Raw genomic sequence first — 6,353 nt, 5'->3', positions numbered from 1 at the left:
CACAAGATGTCAGCTAACAAAACTTGAAATATTTGTAACTTTAAAAAAAAATTAAACTTAACCTTCCTTATAAAATATTAGCAGATGATTTTTGTATAACGGCTGCAACAGTTTGCGCAATAATTAAAAAAACAGTGCCAAAAATAGCTGAACATTTAAATTCATTTATCCAGTGGAAGTCGCTTTCAGAAACCCAAAAATGTTTGCCAATACTTTTTCGAAGAAGATTCAAAAATGTGTCGTGCATAATCGATTGCTTTGAAATTTCCATCCAGAAACCGGGAAACCCCATCCTGCAGTCCTTGCAGTCCTTCTTGGTCAGAATATAAAAAAAAAGCAATACTATGAAATACCTTATAGCTTGTACTCCTGATTGGCTAATTTCTTATGTATCTAGAGGTTTTGGTGGCAGGACTACCGACAAAATGATCGTGGAAGAATCAGGATTTTTGGATATGTTAGAAATTAAAGCGCATGTTATGGCAGATCGTGGATTTAAACACATTGATAAACTTTTAATGACAGAAAATTATATGCTAGTTAGACCACTATCGGTTTCGGCAAAAATTAAAAGAAAGAAGAATCATATTAAGAATACGGGAATATGCTATTTTAGAGCCTCATGCTTGTGTTCACTCGAGCCTAATAAAATATTTAGATAACATTGTAATAATAGCAAGCGCTTTAATAAATAATTTATTTAATAAACAAGATATATAAGTTATTTAAATTTTATTGTAAAAAGCATTAATCCAAATATGTGTTAATTTATTTAACATGTTATTAACAAATTTTTCATCATAATCACAGTATTTGTAACTGATTTTGTTGTTTTTCTCAAAATCAGGGCTTGCTACAACATAAATGCCTTTTTTTTTGTTTGTAAGGTGCGTTTGCATTTGTGTTTGATGGTAATATTTACTTTTTATATTGCTATCAACATCTATAAAGTTATTAAATGTTTTATCTAAAGAAGGGCATTTGATTTCTACAACGTACTCTTCATTTAAGTCATCTGGACTCGCACCAATCAGAGGACACTCTTTTGAAAGAAAGAGTCCAGATTTTTGAGAGGTTTGGGAAGTTTCCTTGGAAAGTACCTTCAAAACAGCTTCTTCTAATTCAAAGCCCCTTTTCATGGCTTCTGTTAAAAAAAACTTAAATATTAATTAAGTTTTATTTTATTAATTGGCACCTAAAATAATTTCTACTAGTGTTCCATCCAAGGTAATACAGTGTACAGCTTCATAATATGCTTTCGATGCAGTTATATCCTTGCGTATCTAAGCTCAGATCATACCCTACATCTGGACTGGTTCCTAGTTTTAAATTCGATTTGTTTCAGCAAATCTTCGTCCATTTGTTGTTTGCAATAATTCAAAAATATGTTTGCGTCGTTGACATTATTTGCGTCGTTGACATAAAACAAATTTTTAGTTGATAAAGGGAAACACAATCGTAACTTTGAGACAGATGGTACTTCATAGTGCTATTTTCAATTTTCCTTTTTTTTGCTTTAAAAATGTAATCATTTAAAAAATTATGATTTGAAGATATAGATTTTTTGGCGCCAAAGTCTTCGGTGGTTATAAATTTTTTTGTAATTGAAGCTGCAGCTAAAATTGATCTCTTCCAATAACAAACTTTGTCCTCCCTCCGATGCCGGACAATCATGACAAATTACCTCAACAACTGTTTTTTTGCAATTCATCGATTACGCAAGATACATTATAGTTTTTCGCCTTTATTTTATGTTCTGTGGTAACCTTGGCTTTTAAATAGCATTTATTATTAGTACGTTTAAGTTGAACATAACCCACAGCATTGTCTCCATAATGTTGACGGGCAGACCTAAAACAATACAAAAGACTATGCAAATGGGGAAAATGTTGTATTTTTTATTTTAATTTTAGTAATAGGCATGCATAAAATAAACCTTATTAAAACTACACTCGCATAGAATAATTATATTATTAACTCCTTAAAAATATCTTCCAGAATCTTATAAAAAAACTAAAAAGAAAATCCATCGAATATAATTAGATTTGCGTTTATTTTATTACATTTTAAAAATAGAAGGAAATAACCTGGACACGATCAACAGACATTTAATTATAAAAGAAAATTCTTATATTTTACTACAATACTATATTATAATGTATAAAACACTTACTGCTGCATTTTAATACCCCTCATTTCTGCACTGATAAAGTCTCGATTATTATTGAAATAGTCCATTATCATAATAATATCTACTTCCGGCATATTGGAGGAATCTGCCTTAACATAATCCATATCGCACATTTTTTATCACAAAGTTACGATAACTATCTATAAAATAACACAAAACGGCACAGCACTAATTTACTTTGCAATGCTCCAAATAAAATTATTATGAATCTAAACGTATGCATGCCTGCCTCTGCGCTGCTTGGCCAGTCTCGACTCGAGAGATGCTATGACGTCACAGCGGTAAATTTCCGACGCGGGAAATATTTTGATATTTAAAAACGTGTAACTTTTTTAATTTTTATTCAATCAAGCTAAAATTTTTCTTATGTGGTATGTGTAGATAATACTTCATAAAAAGGTGAATAAACTTGTTTATGGAAATTTAACTGAAAGGGCCTATTGTTGCCACTTATTCCCGCTGGTTGTGCGTGTGTACTTTTGTTTTAAAACAAGAAGAATATTTTAGCCAACATGGATAAGTAAGTACTCGTTTTTAAATATTTTGATTTATAATCATAAAAATAAATTTATCTAGCATACTACACTACTCTGTAAAGTCTTTTCATTTATAACAAATATAGTATACTTAAGGTGTTTTTAAATTGTCATATAGCTGTTTTTTTCTAGAATCTAATATTTCTTTAATTCTCAGGTTTGTCAAGAGGTTAAAAAAATCTACTGACGATGATCAGCAGAATCAGCCATCAACTTCGACAGATAAGGAAGACCAGGGTAACAAAACATGGAGTGATGATTACTCTTCATCAAATGAACAATTGACAGAAAAACGCCGAAAGAAGCCTAGGTATGTGCAAAAATATTGTTCCAGCTGGGAGTCAGAATTTGAATGGTGTATAAAATGTCCCAATAGTAATTATCCTTCTCGCAAAATTTGCAATAAGCAAATAAAAGGAAATTGTTCCCATTTGAAGAGACATGACAAAAATGACCTACATACAAAAAATATGAAAATGGCGGTAACAACTGAACAACCTAGTATAGACGTTGCTTTAAAAAAACTCTGTGCAAGAATGACAAACTAATTAAAGAAGGAGAACTGAAACTAGCAGCTTTTATAGCCGTACATGATATTTCATTTAAAACCATGGAACATTTACCCAGGTTAATAAAATCTATTTTTCCAGATTCGGAAATTGCCGTTGGAATTTCTTGCAGCAGAACTAAAACTACCAAATTAGTTAATGAATGCATTGGTCCGTACGCTAAAAAACAAGTTGTTGCTGATTTAAATGAAAATTTTTATTCAATTATCATCGACGAAACCACTGATGTATCCACAAAAAATGTTTAGCTATTCTGGTAAGGTATTTTAAAAACAAGACTGTGGATGCCTTCTTAGGACTCCTTGAGCTTGAGGATAGTTCTACAGCTGTCTCAATCTACGAATGGTTTACAAATTACCTTATATCATCAGGAGTTAACATAGAAAATATGGCAGGTTTTGCAGCCGATAATTGTGCTACAATGATGGAACAATTTAATAGCGTTCAAGCTCTTTTAAAAAAAAGATTTCCAAACTTAGTCGTTGTAGGATGTAGTTCGTATTCTTTTAATTTATGTTCATCTTATGCTTGCGCTAAAATACCAAAAGAACTAGACGAATTAATAAAAGATATTTATGCTCACTTTTTTCACAGTTCAAAAAGAATGAATGCTTTAAAAGAATTTCAAGCTTTTTGTGAGCTGAAACCACATAAAATTTTACGACTTTCTGAGACAAGGTGGTTGTCGCTACAACAAGTTGCGGACAGAGTCTTAGAGCAGTATAATGCTCTCATATTATATTTTACCGAAACTGCTTATGAAGAATCCTCCCCAAAAATTAACAACATATTATCAGCACTTAATAATAAAATTACGAAAATGTATTTATCATTTCTACCTTATAGCCTCAAAATAATTAACGCAATTAATATCGAGTTCCAATCAGAAAAGCCCCGTTTACATCAATTGCTGCCCCGAATTTCTACTGTTTATAAACAAATCCAAACAATTTTTTTTTAATTCAAATTACATTAACAGTACGCCTATTGATAAAATTCATATCAAAGATCCTGCTAATTTTTTGCCGTTAGAGGCGGTATATTTTGGGGTAAAAGTACAACAAATTATTGAAAATAACCCAATAGATAAAAACGAGTTACAAAACTTAAACGCTTAAACTGCCTAAATTTTTACATAGAATTGGCTTTCCAAATAAAACAAAGATTTCCTCTTAATAATGACTTATACACGAAATTAACTTGGATAGATCCAAAAAATATTTTTTCCGATAAAAAAGCCCTTTCCATTATTCCCTTTGTAAAATATTTCCCTAATATGGTTCATACAGACAAATATAAAGAAATTAATTTAGAGTGGCGGATGCTTTCACTTTCTGATGTGTCGTTGGAAAGATTAAAAAACATGGATATAGAGAACTTTGTAATTGAATTGGGCCTAATAAAAAACTCTCTAAATGAACCTATGTTTCCTTCTCTGTATTCTTTTTTTTTTAATATATTGTGTTTACCACATGGGAGCGCTGCGGCTGAAAGAATATTTTCAAGTCTTAACCTAATTAAAAGAAAAAATAGAAATTTGTTAGAAACAGCAACATGCCACAATCTACTTTTAACCAAAGAGGTTATTAGAAACACAACTTGTTATGAGTGGCAACCTCCTGCCGAATTAAGGAATTATAAATAATAATTTATAATTACTTAATTATGCATATATAATATTATTCTAAGTATAAATTAGTATAGGCCAATTTTACAAGTTCCACGCCAAACTGAAGATTAGATTGACGTTGTTGACATTTATATCATTAGATATATACGTCAGTAATGTCAAACTAATCTTCAGTTTGGTGTTTACTCGAACTTGTAAAATTGGCCCTTATTAGCTACTAGATTTAGTTTTTGTCAATTATTAAATAATTATAAAGGAATTAGATATTTAAGTTTATATTTTTATTTTTTTTTTATAATAAAAAGAAATAAAAATACTTTAAAAAACATCTGTTTAATTCTATCAGTGCAAAACAGGGATTTTCTTCGAGAAACAAATAACATTTCACCTTATCGTAAATTTTAGTACAATCTAGTACATTTAATTGCTTTTGGTTAGTACATTTTAAAATGTCGGTGCGGCAACACTAGTCAGACAACCAAACTTTGGTTGTCTCTGGCGCATGTTTTAGTTACTTATTATCAGGGTTGCCAGTCTATTTCAATTGTAATAGATCTATTAATTTTTCAAAACTTTTATTACCTTGTTACCATTTGCTAAAATCTATTACCTATTACCTTTTAAAAAGAAAATAAAAACGCTCTACCTACATAATGAATTGAGTTCATATTTCGACTCCTGATTATTTGAAATTCGCACGCGAGGCAAAAACTGAATGGTAGTACACTTCATAATAGGCGTCTTTTTCTTCGCGCATGATGGTTTAATGTTTCCGTTTCATATCGGCATCCGTTAAACAGTCAAAATTTATTTATTTTTTAAACTAAATATAGATTCGAGCCCAGAATATGCCTAACCCAACAATCACAACTTTTTTGAAAATTTATTACCTTTTTTTCAAATCTGTTACCTTTTTATTGGACATTCTATTACCCCTTGCAAAATCAAACTGGCAACACTGCTTATTATAATAACTACTGTGAACCGGACGTTGTATGTTATTTTTTGCATTTCCGTGATTATCTCTGCTTACGTTACATTACGATTCTTATTCCTGGCGATTAGTGGTAAAAGATGGAAGAGCGTGATGGTGAATTTGATATATCTGTCAAAGAAGGTAAATAAATTTGTTAAGTTGTTCGTTTCGCTTCTAAAAGTATTCTTTTTTAAAATTAGGCAATACTGACAGCCGCGTTAGAATATCAAAAGTCGCGAAGAAACAAAGATTGCATAGAGAGAAAAAATATGCAGATAAGAATCCTGAACTATTAACATTTACGAGACCATGTAATCATAATACTACCAGTTATAAGTGTAATACTATTGCCTTGCGTGATATCAAAGTTATTAGAAAAAAGTTTTATGATGTTCCAGACAAAATTACACAGGATATTAAATTATGTCATATGATGTGTGTTTGTCCAAAA

Source organism: Anthonomus grandis, chromosome 2, assembly GCF_022605725.1.
Source record: "Anthonomus grandis grandis chromosome 2, icAntGran1.3, whole genome shotgun sequence".
NCBI classification, from domain to species: Eukaryota; Metazoa; Arthropoda; class Insecta; order Coleoptera; family Curculionidae; genus Anthonomus; species Anthonomus grandis.
This window is presented reverse-complemented; position numbering follows the sequence as displayed.